Raw genomic sequence first — 14,879 nt, forward strand, 5'->3', positions numbered from 1 at the left:
CCAGAAGATGCTCGTGCCCTCGTGCTGCTTCAATAGTGGTAGTAAGCGCTTCTGTAGGCACTCCTTAAGGTAAACCTGCCCGTTTACCGTGCCGGTCATCACGAAGGGGGCGCTCCGCTTTCCGCAAGAACAGATCGCTTGCCACACCAAGTACTTTTTGACAAACTTGGATAGTTTCTGCTTGCGAATCTCCTCCGGAACGCTGAATTTGTCCTCTGCGGAGAAGAACAATAGGCCCGGTAGCTGACGAAAGTCCGCTTTGACGTAGGTTTCGTCGTCCATTACCAGGCAATGCGGCTTCGTCAGCATTTCGGTGTACAGCTTCCGGGCTCGCGTCTTCCCAACCATGTTTTGCCTTTCGTCGCGGTTAGGAGCCTTCTGAACCTTGTATGTACGCAGGCCCTCCCGCTGCTTGGTCCGCTGGACGAATGAATTTGAAAAATTCAGTTTATTGGCGACATCCCGGACCGAACATCTCGGATCACGTCTAAACTGCTTAACTACGCGCTTGTGATCTTTTTCACTGACGGAGCAAAAATTGACAGTGAAGCATGGCCAACGTGATCTATACACTCTTATCTGATTATAAGCGAAAGCTGAAGATATAATTCCTAAAAATTAAATTTCTACAGCGTTTTTTCCGTGATGCAATTTGATGTGACACACCCTTTACATACAAACCTACAAACATACAAACATACAAATTACAGGGCAAGCTAAATAAAACCGTTTAATAAAAAGTCTACATGGGAAAGTGCAGTTCGCGCAGTTTTGTTGTCATTGTTGCAAGTGTCTTGTAATATGGTGTATAAATCTGGGGAAAGATTTTTTCGTCTTCCTTAACTGGAATCATTTATCAGATAAATACATACAGTGATGGGCATAAAAAAACTGGACTATTTTATCAAAAACAATTACCGCAATTTTATAGAATTGTTTATTAACTATTACTCTTTCAAGTAATTAACAAGTTTTGTCATTTTTGTTAGATTTTGTTTACTCCGTTACATGACTTCTTCAATGTTTGCAAATATGCGTTGAGAAAAATAAAAGCCCACCCACGAAAAACATTTTAGTAACTCCTCGTTTTATCATGTTATGAACGTTATAGCTGTGCGGTATTGCGATATAAATAAAGTGTTGTTTACATTTTATTAAAAACAGCATTAGATAACGATTTTTACAATTTTGTTGGAATAAAAAACAATTTTGTCAAATAAACATAGCAATTTCATGAGTTTTCATTATAACAACATTTTTCAATGTATTTCCATCATATATAGCTGGATTCAATTCATAAAACTTAAACCAAAAATTTATTCTTTTGGCAAACAAAATAACAATAGAAAACAAGTATAAAAACACGAGTTCGAGAAATAACAAATCACACAATAAAAGTAAAAAAGTTAAAAGAAAACCTGAAACTTCAATGACATGTTGAAGACGTTTGGGCCTACTATCGACCAAGTTCAGGAAGTGCTGAGGATCGATTCGATTCTCCGCCTTCTGGAGAGTCGTGAAATGGGGGTTCTATTTTGCGTGAACGGAAATAGACTTTTGTCTTCTTAGCAGTATGCTTCGGGTCGTTGTCCTGTTGGAAAACGAAGCAAGTAGGGCAATTTTTCGAAGCGATTCCCGCAGGTTGTCCTTAAGGATGTCAATGTCTGCTGACATCTGCTGTCATGATTCCATGAATTCGCACCAGATTTCCAACATTAACCCAGAAAACGCATCCCCACACCATTACATTGCCTCCTCCGTGCTTGACTGAGCCTGCAAATGACGTTCCTGCACTGCCCATGTTTGTATAGGAGACGTAAGCAACAAAATGAACAAAGTCGATTTTTTCGCCGTTATGCATTCTACGCAATGTAATACATTTGCTCAACATGCAAACAAACATTTTTTGTTCGAAAACATTTGAGCAATTTCGAAAACTCATTTCCAAAAAGTCACCGTTTGTCCGCATAATAGACGTAGTTTCATACAGCTTTCATATATCGTTCGAAAATAAACAATTGTCAGTATTATGTGCTATAAGCTAAATCTACATTTGAATCACATTCTTTGTAGAGTTCAAACATGCCTGTCACGATAGTGTCTTAGTGTTTCATAGTATATCAATATAAGAAACCATTGAAACGCTGCTCATATAATTACTATTTTCTGTACACGTTGGATGGTGCGTATCAGATGAAAGATACCGAATAGGAACGAGATATGATGAAAACTGCCCTCTGTGATCCTAGACGAGATGGCTCCTGTGTTATGTATGGATGAAATAAAGAAAAAAAAACTTACCAATGTAATATAAGATAATTACCAATACCGATCACAATTATCAATTTTTCTTTAATATAGAGAAAACTTATTCGAAATGGAAAAGATAATTTTCTTTTATATTTTTTACTTTCTGAGTATTTATTCAACCCAATGTGAATTTTAATTGGACAACAACACCTAATACTATATGTAGAGCATATAGGAAATCACTTTCTTAACTTTTCCAATTTTTCCGCCGTATTAACTTCCCTTGGATGAAAATGGACAAAACAAGCTTAAACCTAACGACTCGTTCTCGAGCGGGAACAAACCTTGGTTTTCATTTATGGAAAATTGAAATAAATCGTTTCATATTATGTCATTTTCAACACAACTGCAACCATATACAATTTTACACTCATACTTGTGCTAAATTTTTCACAATGAACGATTGAAATTGAAATATGAAATTTCACGAAGCAACCAACATTCAAGTTCCAAATTAAAATTTTATTCGCTAGAATTTATCGTATCACTCACCTTACTTGCAATATAAAAATGCCCCCGACATGCATATATTTGCAATGTCGATTTCCCCAGTCACCTTGATTTAAAATCTCTGTAAAAGAACACATTTCGGTCATTCTTCGCCGATTGCCCGAAGTAACCAGACGAAGGAAAGTCGCGTCCAAGTTCCGTTATCGGTTACCGCGTGATTGTTGTTTTTTTGCCGCTGAAGAGTTCATTTCGCTATCTGGATAGTAAGTGAAGTGCCCTGCCTGCAAGTGGATAGAGGCTTTCATCCTCGGAAAGCCAAGCATTGGTTTTTGTTTTGTCGCTGCTTCGCCGACATTGGAGATTTCGCCGAGTCATCGTGCCAACAGTGACAGTGCGGGTAAGCTTTCACCGACGACTGTGTGTAGTGGTGTCGTAGGCACATTCCCACCACCAACGAGCTTTCAGCACGCTGCCGTTCATCTGCAATGGAGTGCGTTCATAGGTGAATAACATTAAATATACTGAGAGAAAATATTTAATAATTAAAAGTTTTTTTTTTGGTTTTTGTGAATTATTTTATTGTGAAATATTGTTTAAAAAAATACTAAGAATATAAGTGAAAATTTAAAATGGCAGAGAGTGGGGGACCTTCGGATATGGAGGTCTCTGACTCTAGTTCCCTCCTAACGGATAAAAAAAAGTCACTCAAACGTGTTCCAAATACGTCCAACTCGTTTCGAGTCACCTTCGCTGGTTCAGCTCTCCCTGACTACGTGATGGTAGATAAATTGAGGTTAGCCGTGCGACTTTTTATTCCAAAGCCAATGACTTGTGTAAAGTGCAAGTCAGTTGGTCACACGGCTGCTTATTGTGCCAATAAAGAACGATGTGCCACTTGCGGAGAACAACATGAGGGGAAATCCTGCAGTGCGACTGAGCATAAGTGTCCACATTGCGGGGGATCCCCACACGTGCTCTCAGCTTGTGAAACATACAAGGCTCGCTGGGAGAAACAGAAGCGCTCTTTGAGGGAACGCTCTAAAAGCACTTTCGCAGAAATTTTGAAGGGCGCTTCTCCACTGGCTCAAGAACAACAACCAATCAATACACACAATGTCTTCGCTACGTTGCCAGTTGACGAAATGGAAGCGGATACAGCTAACGGGGGCACGCCGTTTATTTCTCAAGGGAATCCCCGGCGCAAAAATGTGACCACTCCCAAAGTTCAAGGACAAGTCCCTCCGGTGATACCCCCTGTTAGCTTGCCCAAAAAATCGAGTGCAGCGGATAAGCAAAATCAGGTCCCTCCTGGCCTCCGTGGTAATAGTTCACCTTCGAACGACCCAGCACTCGAGGGGACATCAAAAACCCCAACTGTCCCTGTTTTTCCGTCAAGTTCAACTTCCCAATCGGGATTTATAAAGTTGTCTGACCTTGTGGATCAAATCTTCACGTGTTTTAATGTTTCCGACTCCATCAGAACCATTGTCACCGCAATGCTTCCAGTACTAAAGACAATTTTGCAGCAATTGATGCAAACATGGCCCCTCCTTGCAATGATTATCTCTCTTGATGTCTAATTTAAATAGAGAAGTCGGAGATATCACTGTTTTACAGTAGAATTGTCGTAGTCTTATCCCTAAATTGGATACATTCAAATTTCTAATTCATAAACTCAATTGTGATGTTTTTGCTCTATCCGAAACCTGGCTCTCTTCTCAAAATGATCTCTCTTTCCACGATTTTAATATAATACGCTTGGACCGCGATGACAGATACGGAGGGGTACTATTGGGGATCAATAAGTGCCACTCATTTTTTCGAATTGACCTTCCATCTATTGGAGGGATCGAAGCTGTTGCTTGTCATGCAAACATCAGAGGCAAAGACCTCTGTATTGTCAGCTTGTATTGGCCTCCGAGAGCTGCGGTTAGCCGCAAGCAACTTGTTGACATGTGCTCACTCCTTCCTGAGCCACGATTAATCTTGGGAGACTTCAACTCTCACGGAACTGCCTGGGGGGAACCGTACGACGATAATCGTTCGTCGTTGATATATGACCTTTGTAACAGCTTCAATATGACCGTTTTGAACACTGGGGAAACAACACGTGTACCTAAACCTCCTGCTAACCCAAGTGCTCTTGACCTCTCGCTTTGCTCGAATTCACTATCGTTAGATTGCAAGTGGAATGTAATCCAGGATCCCAACGGTAGTGACCACTTGCCAATCAAAATTACTATCACCAATGGGTTGAATTCTTCTGAATCAATAAACATGGCATACGACCTCACAAGACACATTGACTGGAAAAAATATGCGGACGCGATTGCTCTAGCCATCAATTCCAGAGATGGTTTGCCTCCATTGGAGGAGTATAACTTCATTTCTCGTTTGATCTATGACAGCGCGGTTCGCGCTCAAACGAAACCCAAATCAGGTTCCACTATTCGTCGAAGGCCTCCCAATCCATGGTGGGATAGCCAGTGTTCCAAGCTTTATGGAGATAAATCGAATGCATTTAAAGCTTTTCGGAAACGTGGAACCATTGAGAATTTTCAAACGTATTTGGACCTTGAAAATCAATTTAAAAACTTGATCAAAGGGAAAAAACGTGCTTATTGGCGAAATTTCGTGGGAGGTTTGTCAAGAGAAACGTCAATGAAAAAATTATGGACAGTGGCTCGAAACATGAGAAATCGCTCTTCATCCAATGAAAGCGAGGAATATTCACATCGATGGATTTTTAATTTTGCACGAAAGGTTTGTCCCGATTCCGCTCCTGTGCAAAAAATTGTTCGAGATATACCACATGATAGGTGCGATCTTGATTCCGAGTTTTCGATGGTAGAATTCTCTCTTGCTCTGCTTTCATGTAACAATTCTGCTCCGGGATCGGATAGAATTAAGTTCAACTTGCTGAAAAACCTCCCTGATGTGGCGAAACATCGCTTGTTGAATTTATTCAATCGGTTTCTGGAGCATAATATTGTTCCAGATGATTGGAGACAAGTGCGAATTATAGCTATTCAAAAACCCGGAAAACCCGCGTCCGACTTCAATTCGTACCGCCCAATAGCAATGCTGTCTTGTATACGGAAATTGTTGGAGAAAATGATCTTGTTTCGCCTTGATCGATGGGTTGAAACGAATGGCCTACTCTCAGATACACAATATGGGTTCCGCAGGGGCAAGGGGACGAATGATTGTCTTGCGTTGCTTTCTTCAGAAATTCAAATGGCTTACGCCGAAAAAAAACAAATGGCATCAGTATTCTTGGACATAAAGGGGGCCTTTGATTCTGTTTCAATAGAGGTTTTGTCAGACAAATTACAATCTCGGGGTCTGCCGCCTTTATTGAATAATATGTTATATAACTTGCTTTGTGAGAAACATTTGAACTTTTCTCACGGAGATTCGGCAGTAAGTCGGGTCTCTTACATGGGACTCCCCCAGGGCTCATGTTTAAGCCCCCTTTTGTACAACTTCTACGTAAGCGACATCGACAATTGCCTTACACAAAATTGCAGCCTAAGACAACTTGCAGATGATGGAGTGGTGTCTGTCGCAGGATCAAACGAATCCGACCTGCAAGAATCCTTACAAGATACTTTGAACAATTTTTCAACCTGGGCCATTGGGCTAGGGATCGAATTCTCCACGGAGAAAACAGAGATGGTGGTTTTTTCTAGGAAGCATAAACCAGCAAAACCAAAGCTTCAACTTTTGGGTAAACCGATCACTCATGCTATGTCATTCAAGTATCTTGGGGTCTGGTTCGACTCCAAATGTACTTGGGGGGCCCATATTAGGTATCTGAGTAAAAAATGCCAACAAAGAATAAACTTTCTCCGTACAATTACCGGCACCTGGTGGGGAGCCCATCCCGAAGATCTTATAATGTTGTATCGAACAACTATTCTCTCAGTGATGGAGTATGGCAGTTTCTGTTTTCAATCAGCTGCCAAAACACACCTCATTAAACTCGAGCGAATTCAGTATCTTTGTCTCCGTATCGCGTTGGGATGTATGCCCTCAACGCATACCATGAGTCTCGAGGTTTTGGCAGGCCTACTCCCACTAAAAGATCGCTTCAATTTATTATCTCTTCGGTTCTTCATCCGGTGTAAGGTCATGAACCCATTGGTGATCGGAAATTTTGAGCAGCTGATCGAGCTAAATTTTCACTCCGGATTCATGAGTTCATATCATGAATTCATCTCCATGCAGGTTGATCCTTCTTCGTATATTCCCAACCGTGTTGTTTCCCTGACTACATCAATTCCTCTGTGCATTTTGATCTGTCCATGAAGCAAGATATCCATGGATATTCAGATTACCAACGATCGAGGATCGCTCCAACGATCTTCGATGAAAAGTATGGGGGTATCAATTGTGATAATATGTACTTTACTGATGGGTCCACTATAAACGAGTCCACAGGATTTGGAGTGTTCAACGAATTTTTTAGCACCTCACACAGTCTTCAGAATCTTCTGCTCAGTGTATATTGCTGAATTGGCAGCAATACATTGGGCGCTGGACAGCGTCGCCTCACGACCTGTTGAACACTATTACATTGTAACGGATAGTCTTAGCTCTGTCGAAGCTATCCGTTCAGTGAGGCCGGAAAAGCACTCGCCGTACTTCCTTGAGAGAATACGAGAAATTTTGAGTGCTTTATCCAGACGCTGTTATGTCATTACCTTTGTTTGGGTCCCTTCACATTGCTCAATTCTGGGTAATGAGAGGGCTGACTCATTAGCAAAGGTAGGTGCAATTGAAGGCGATATTTATCAGCGTCAAATCGCCTTCAATGAATTTTATTCTTTAGTCCGCAAAAATACCATAGTTAACTGGCAACGCAAATGGAACGAAGATGAATTGGGCCGGTGGCTCCACTCGATTATCCCTAAGGATAGCCTTAAACCATGGTTCAAAAGTCTGGACTTGAGTCGGGACTTTATTCGCACCTTCTCCCGACTCATGTCCAATCACTGTTCGTTAGATGCGCTACTCTTTCGTATTAATCTTGCCGACAACAATCTTTGTGTTTGTGGCCAAGGTTACCACGACATCGAGCACGTTGTTTGGTCGTGCGAGCTGTATCTTGTCGCCAGATCGAATTTAGTAGTCACCCTTCGGGCCCGAGGAAGGCAGCCCATGGTGCCGGTGAGAGACGTGTTGTCTCGGTTAGACCTTGATTACATGTCCCAAATATATGTATTCCTTAAAGCTATCGATCTTCGTGTGTTATTGTCCTTATACCCTTAGTTTTTCCTTTTCCTTTTCCTTTGTGAGAGATCGGATCCCTTCTTAAGAATAAGATGAAATGTAAATACATATTAGATATAAGATAGGTTTAAGAATTGAGTGTGATGAGTGTGATTGAGAGTGTGAGTGTGATCATTGTCAACATATCCTCATATCCCCTCCTTTTCCTGAAGAAAATATGTCACCCTTCTAAACTCGAGTTGACCGCGAGTAATCGGTTTCCTATATTATTAACATTAGAATTAAGGAAAAATGTATATATACTAGTAACAATACAGTAAGGAGTTCGGCTCCTTTAAACCTATGTAACTGAGCCTGTAAAAATAAACGATTTAAATAAAAACACATTTCGGTGAGAAAAAAGCTCCCCCTACTATGATGTATTTGCAATGTCGATTTTCCCCAGGCAGTTTGGTTTAGATGTCCCTGTTAGGGAACACATTTCGGTAAGAACAAAAGCTCCCCCTACTTTAATGTATTTGCAATGCCGATTTCCCCCAGGCAGCTTGGTTTTGATGACTCTGTTAGGGACCCGCCGCATGTGTCGTCAATTTCAACCAATCAGAAGTGGGTATTCCCGTTAGGAATGGGGTTGAGATTTTTCAACTGTTCGATAGTTAGTTCCATGACAAATATTATTTTGTTCAATATGAAAATTTTTTATGGAGTGCCGAAATCGATTGACGCAGAAATTTCACCAATCCATCATGTAATGATTGAGCAATAAGCGTTAGAAATTGGACAATTTTCGCGATGTGCTCGATTTTCGATTTTCAATTTGTACCCCAATATGTTTCCGAAAGACGTAATCCTACGCCAAAACACGAACCTGCTGTTTTTATCATATCCCAGAGTATTCAGCAAAAAAGTACTATCTTAGACTCGCAACGAATCCAAAGCATTTCCAGACATTTCACTAAGTTTCTTCCAAACCTTTTTGATGTTATCCGATAACAACTGAAACTACCGACGGAGACGTTTTGACTATTATCGGAACTGTAAATACTAACGCTATAGACAGAGCAACCTGTATAACGTCTAGCTATGCGAACAAATGTTCATTGAAACGACTGTCCGCATAAATAGACGCAAGCTTTTTCCAAATGGAAAAAAAATGTTTGAAATTTTCATGGCTACGCTTGTAGGCACAACAAAATTGCGTTTTCCCAACACTTATGGTGTTGATGATCACGTCTCCTATGCAAACATGGGCAGCGCAATCCTTCATCATCCTTCCACCACACTCTTTCGCGCCGCTTCTGAAAAAAAAAGTTGAAAAGCTCAAATTTCGATTCGTCGATCCAAAGTACTTCTCCCAAAGGGGTTTGGGTTTGTTAACATGTTTCCGGGCAAATTCCAACCGTTTCAGTTAATTTTCTCGCTGATCAACGGACTTTTTTTTGTGTATCTTCTCTTGAGCCCATGCTCAGCTAGTCTGCAGCGTACGGCTCTGTCCGATACCGCCAACGAGAGGTTTTACTGAATGACTTTGGCTGATATATTGGAGATTTCTTCTTTCCGGATTATTCTTTGATCCGTCCGGCTATCGGTTTTCCGACGACGACCTCTTCCAGATCTTCCAGCAAGCGAACCGTAAGCTTTGTGCTTGTGCGCAGTTGCACGAACTGCTCTCCGGCTTATTCCGAAATTCGCTGCAATCTTCTACTGTGAAATCTGCTGCAAATGATCCTGAACAACAATGTTTTGGACTTGCATGCTGATTTTCTTTCCACCCATTTTGTTTTTTTGTTAAAAACTCTTTCTAAAGACAATCGACTTTTATGTGCCAACGTAAATAACACTTTGTTTATATCGCGTCAATTGAATCACTGAAAGGTTGAAAATAATATCGCACAGCCCTAGCTGTCATAACATGTGGAAATGAAGTAACCCATCAGCGTTTTGATTGATTTTAATACTATTTTTTGGGGGTTGGCATTTTTGTCATCGCATGTTTGCACACTTTCAAGAAGTGATGTAAGGAATTAATCAAAATCTATCAAAAATGTCAAAACTTGTTGATTACTTGAAACAGTAATAGTTAATGTATAATTCTACAAAATTATGGTAGTAGTTTTTGATGAAATAGTGCAGAATAGTCCGAATTGCTCGACGCAATAATCTCGTGAATCCATTGGTGAATGACTGAGCAATAGACGCACAAAATTGGACTCGTGACGCAAACGACATTTAGAATACCTATTTGTACCCTCGAATTGTTCCTGAAAGACTCAATCCTACATCATTGCAGCTCTCCTTGATTTGTTCGACTTTCATTTTTCCGACTTCGCCCCAAAAAGAATTCTCGAAAATTCGAAAATTATACTCTCATGTATATGTTATCCCCTCTTCGAACAAAATGGTAACACATAACGCCATTCCCGTATGGCACGATTTGATTTCAAGCCCCCGGACGAAAATTACTCTTTTCAATAAAGCCTCTGGGATGACAAAAAGTGATAGCTAGCTTGACTTCAGAACCGTTTCGCAACAGTTGCCAGCTTGTTTCAACAGATTCGCGAGCCCATTTTGATCCTTCCCATAGGGAATTTATGCTGTAACCCCATCCCTCAAACGAACAAATAAGACTAGTAATGATACACCGGACCACCGATTTCCGAACCATCGAACCGTGTGGGTGCGAATAGTTGTGGTTTTTCCAACAGGTCCCTCGAGGGCTTTGAACAAAAAGAGCTTCGCCATAAGCCTGCGGTACAAAAGGGGTTCTCCCCTACCCACACACACGCACAAGTTCTACTGGGGTTGGCAGCAAAAGATGGACCATCCGCTTGTTAAGATTATTATACCTACCCCTGACTCGTGGTGGGGATGCCAACCCATGGATGGAAGCGTTATTTATAGAAGCAGATATCGCAGCTCCGATCGGATTATGGCTTTGCGATAAGAACTTTCCAATATCCATTATGCTAATCATGCCGGGTTTGCGGGAATTTATGTATTTCTCTGTGTTACATGCATAAATAGCAAATTTACATACACACTCGCAGCCTAATGGGTGTAAAATGCGAACCCTCGTTAGGCTAATGACGAATCAATAAACAAGTGGGCAAATAGTTTCAATTATTCTGTAGTAAAATTTATGTGTTATGAGATAGGTCATGATTGATAACACTTATATATATACAATATGGAAATTTTAATTCGAATACGGATGGTTGTTGCTACAGTTTACCTTTTGTCTAGTACATGGATGCTGTTGGTACCCTGCGAGAGACGCATCGATGATGGTATAAATAAAATAATTGAAATAAATAAATCATTCTACATTGAGCGAGAACATGATCTTTTATTTTTCCGACCATTGTCAACAGAAAATTTAGCCATGAATTCAAATGTCGCACGCTATCACACCGGAAAAAGAAGGAGGCGTAACTAGGCACAGAAAGTTGTGCCCACCCCTTAGCTTGTAACCGAGCACTCGCCGAGCTTCGCGCGCGTTTGAAGTTTATTTTCAACGAACGAGAAAGCTACGTAACTTAATTACCGGAGAGTTGCTGCTTTGCGAGTAAACTCGTTCACTTTCATTATCAGATTACAATAAAATTATGTTTTAGCACTATGGGGGTGCTCGAGTGAGTGCGGCCCAGGGGGGTTAAAACGAATCGCTAGGCGAGGCATTAACATAAATAAGATTAATCTAACGCTATATAGCCGTTTTCAACGAGTTTAATTATTACTCTACGTCAACAGAAAAATCAATGATTGGAATCAATTTGCATTTGCATGCTAAAGACAATCTACTTAAGGAAATAAATTTATAAGTTCAACTTGATCCGAAAAGAAACATTGTTCATTTAATTATCTTAAAAAAAACATGCATATGGAGTGCTTAACTTCGCACAGACAAATAAGATCTTATACAATCCGTATTCTTCTCCACTGTGTTGTTAAGATATTGATTTTGGTGATTTGCATATCCAAAATTGAATAATTTGTTCTGGGGTAGTATTCTGCAACGGTTAAATAAGTGACAGTCCAAAATAGCATGATTAGAGCTTAAAAACGGGTGAGGAAAAACATTCCATCCACTATTTTACAAGCTAGCGGGCAAACGAGTCTTTCCTAAAGCTGATATCATACACAAATACTCGATACTCGATACAAAGCCTAAGAGCAAAACTACTTAGGAGTGTCGATTGTGTTGTGACAGTGGTAGTGTTTTGTTGGTGGAGAAACTAAGTAGATTTTTAAGCCATCGGGTGGAGAGTGCTTTTGTTTTTTGCAACACTCGCACACATTGATGTTATTTTTATGAGTTGCTAAAGAATTATTGAAGTGGTTATAAAATGTGAGATAATGGTGCTGCTGGAACTAATATAGAATCGCCTTAAACCGAGTGTGTATCAACTGCGAAGAAGATCGCCGCGATAGCGTTCGCCATGAATAGTCAGTGCTATGCGTGGAAACTGACTTAAGGAAACCAAATATGATTCGCTTGACATATGGTCGATTTGCATATTGTTCTCGCGAGAGCGACGATGAATAATCAATCAACAATAACCAACTGCTTCTATAAAACTCACAAACCATCGGCCCTTTTCAGTATCCCCAAAAATTTTCTACTAAAGAGTAATTTATGCAATTTCTATCCGTTTTAAAAATAATAACCTAAGTGATAAACAATCGAGTTGAATAACATAAATTCGTGGCCCTACATTAACAATGCGGTAAAGTCTCACCCATAAACACCTAAAAATTTTTTGTCACTTTTCGCAATCAATGAACCAGTAATTAAAAATAGATCTCCTCCCTGAAAATTTCCCCGGTTCCAACAACGCATTCAGTGTTCTGGTTCATCTGAATATAAAGCCTTACCTTTATGCCAAGTATTTTTGGTACTAGCGTGGATTTTTCTGCTAAACCTGCTTCCACATATGATATTTGGTAAGCGCATAGAATCATTTCCATTCATTACCAGTAACAATTCAGAGCAAAAACGAATTTGTTTTATGGTACTCAGTTGTGATTCCGAGGGGGGGAGAACTAAAACGAGAAAGGTTTTGTTTCTCACTGGATCCTTGTTGCTGAAGTAACACTTTGCGATATACATGAGTGCAAATTGTGTCGCATGTGGAATACTGTTGTCGGTGGTTCTATTGCCTGACACGCGAAAGTCAATTTTGTTTACTACACACCGTTCTGAATCATATTTCGTACAACATCATATTTCGGACACTTTGTTCTAATATCATGAAATGCTCAATGCACTCATGATATAACTATAAAATTAATATAACAATTGCTTCTTGAGAGTAATCCCTTGGTTTCATTATCATTTCAAATGAGAACTACATTTGAATAATCGGCAAAAACCTGACAACACTACTCACTATCGTTTGTGTTTGACGTTTGTTTAGCGTTAGCACGTAGAATTTCGTTAACAATTTACTGTGATTGCTTGGTAAGTGTCTCCCAATCAAGTGTAATGTAAATTTCGTTCAAAAAAATACAAAATATTGTATCCGAAATTTGAATTCAATCTGTCCGAATTTTGAATTTAATCTGTCCGAAATTTGTTTTTGCTATAAATAGTGTCCGAAGTTTGATCCTTATTCGCTTGATTTTAAAAGCATTTTATTCGATGATTTTGTTATGTTTTCAGCAACGTTAAAAATAAAATATATATGATCTACCGTTCTGAATCATATTTCGGACACTTTGTTCTAATATCATGAAATGCTTAATGCACTGATGATGTAACTATAAAATTATTATCAAAATTGCTTGATTAGAGTAATTCCTTGGTTTCACTATCACTTCTTTAGATAATTACATTTGAATTATTACATAGTAGGAAAAAATCCATCCAAAATTAAAAATCCACTCATTATCGTTTGTGTTTGACGTTTGCTTAGCGTGAGCACGTAGAATTTACTCCTTCATCAATATTTAGTTTTCTCTCGTGTTTCATCAGTTCTCATCATCGTTAATAGTTTACTGTGATTGCTTGGTAAGTGTTTCGCAGTTGATTATAAAATGTAATCAAGTGTAATGTAATTTTTGTTCAAAAAATTACAAAATAAAGTGTCCGAAAGTTGAATTCAATCTGTCCGAAATTGGATTATTTTATAAATGGTGTCCAAAGTTTGATTTTTATTCGCTTGATTTGAAAAGCATTTTATTCGATGATTTTTTTATGTTGTCAATCGAATTGGTACCAAAGTAGAAAGCTTAAAAGTATATTGAACTAATTTCCAAAAATATCAACCAACCTGTGCATAAAGTTGAGATCTGTTTTCTGGATCATATGCCTTAAGCGTCCGAAATATGATTCAGAACGGTATCTACCCTTCTTCTGTATCTAGCTAGCTGATCGTTCACCTAGTGTAACACATACTGATAGCTATGGATCGCGTTCAGTTAGGTAACAAAGTACGTATCATTCAGCTCGCGTAGTCCGTATGACTGTGCTGCTTCAAGATGAATGAAGGGACTAGATATGCAGCGAATGAGGGGCAGAGAAGAATATAAACTTTCAGCACCGAAAGTGATTATGACACTATAGTTCATAGTTCGCATGCTTATGTATCATGAAATGCGGACCGAAGCAGAGTTCTTGCGTTCTCGTTTATGTCATGATTCATAGCTTGTAACGACAAACTAATTCCATTGGAGGAAATGACTGCTGCAAGAAAATATTTGAACAAAAGAATGTGACTTGTTATTCGATAAAACGTTCAATCGGCAAACACTGCCTTTTAGTGTTTCAAGTGGATCTTGCTCGAATTAAGCTTTCAACTCATCGTCTTCGTTATTTTATTATCGTTATTGGTAATTTAAAAATTTAGTAATTTAGTAATTTAGTAATTTAGTAATTTAGTAAT

The 14,879-nt window shown here is 39.4% G+C and overlaps 1 long non-coding RNA gene across 4 annotated transcripts in view; it reads right to left on the reverse strand.

Moving 5' to 3' along the window:
- The window catches only part of LOC129779083 (uncharacterized), a 144,067-nt gene that overhangs the window by 113,832 nt on the left and 15,356 nt on the right, over positions 1–14,879 (reverse strand). For 2 of the 4 annotated variants that reach the window (XR_008743561.1, XR_008743560.1), the window contains exon 2: positions 2,803–3,240. The exons of the other annotated variants lie outside the window; for them this stretch is intronic. This is a non-coding gene — a long non-coding RNA (uncharacterized LOC129779083). The remainder of the gene's footprint in view (positions 1–2,802; positions 3,241–14,879) is intronic. 4 annotated transcript variants of the gene reach the window in all.

This window comes from Toxorhynchites rutilus, chromosome 3, assembly GCF_029784135.1.
Source record: "Toxorhynchites rutilus septentrionalis strain SRP chromosome 3, ASM2978413v1, whole genome shotgun sequence".
NCBI lineage: Eukaryota > Metazoa > Arthropoda > Insecta > Diptera > Culicidae > Toxorhynchites > Toxorhynchites rutilus.